Source organism: Pinus tabuliformis, chromosome 9 (assembly GCF_031772625.1).
Source record: "Pinus tabuliformis cultivar Carrire ecotype Pingquan chromosome 9, CPIR1, whole genome shotgun sequence".
NCBI classification, from domain to species: Eukaryota; Viridiplantae; Streptophyta; class Pinopsida; order Pinales; family Pinaceae; genus Pinus; species Pinus tabuliformis.
In genome coordinates this window covers 1659403481-1659404709 of record NC_142307.1, presented here as the reverse complement: position 1 = coordinate 1659404709, position 1229 = coordinate 1659403481, and the positions used below count along the sequence as shown (strand labels likewise).

General features: G+C 36.9%; 1 pseudogene; it reads left to right on the top strand.

Annotated features, from left to right (window-relative positions):
- The first annotated feature begins 211 nt into the window (after nt 1-211).
- On the top strand, nt 212-812 carry LOC149155244 (uncharacterized; annotated as a pseudogene).
- Nucleotides 813-1229: the final 417 nt, after the last annotated feature.

The following is a 1229-nucleotide window of genomic DNA, read 5'->3' as shown; positions in this document are numbered from 1 at the left end:
ACACTTTTTTTATTGCTGACCTTCCCTTCCAAAATGACAGAAGGAAAATGTTGTTGAAGCCACCACTACAACAGATAAGGTACTGCACCTGCGGAAGTCGAAGAGAAAAATATACTTCAAATTTTAGTCTACTTATAGATGTAATATTACTTTGTACTCCATTTTATTCAACTACTAGTTGGTCAGATGTCAATGGTAATTTTGGAAAAAAAATCTGTTCACAGATCTTCATACAGATAACAGTGACAAGTTTAGCATAAATGAGTTGCGGTCTACCCTTGTTCAAATGGGAGTCGATATGGGTGTTCCTCCGTTCAAAGTTACCCCTGAAGGTGATTCTCTTCTCACAAACATGAAGCATAGGGTGGAAGGGACCAAAGAATTAGCGCAGGCTCAGTTTGCTCAATTACTCCAAGGTGTCTTGCAAGATCTGCCTGATTCGTGGCTTTAAAGCCCATTGTTATCCAAGATATTAAGGTCTTTAATGGATTACAACTGAGAAAGTCTCAATGGCTTGCAACCGAGAAAGTTTCTGGCAGATGAAAAACTTTTAGAGGAAGTGAAAAATCTTATGTTCCAGTAGTTGGATATGAATAAAGATGGTAAAGTTAGCAAATCAGAGCTGGAGTCATTTAGAAGCCAATGAAACAGTTGAGTTGCTCTATGATCAGATCTTTCCGAGTGTCGATGAAGACCATAACGGCCAGCTAGAACATAATGTGTTTCAGGCACTTGTTAAGGGTATAGTGAAGACACTCGCGGAGTAACTTACTGCAAATCCCATATTTCGTGATCTAGAAGCCGCTGATTAGAAATTTTCTTACATAATGCAATCTCTTGTTTTGGGATTCTTTTTTCAATCAGCCCGGTGTTAAGATTATTTATAGTTATTTTTAAGGATCTTTTTTCAATGAGCCCGGTGTTAAGATTATTTATAGTTATTTTTACATTTGATTCAACATGGATGCCATCTGTGGAAAAATTTAGAATTGAACATGTCAACCTGACCCGACTTGGTCATACCGAGTAAAATTTGTATCGCGCCACTAAAATTGGTATTATTTTCAATTGTGGATTTTATTTTATATTGTCTTCAGTTGACCTCGGCAGGGACTTGCTGCTTAGCATCCCTTCCTGTTTACGTTAGGAATTGCTCTATTTTGTATTTTTTTAAATTAGAAATTGCTTATTTTGGATTTTTGAAATTAGAAATTGCGGAAGGGGACCAG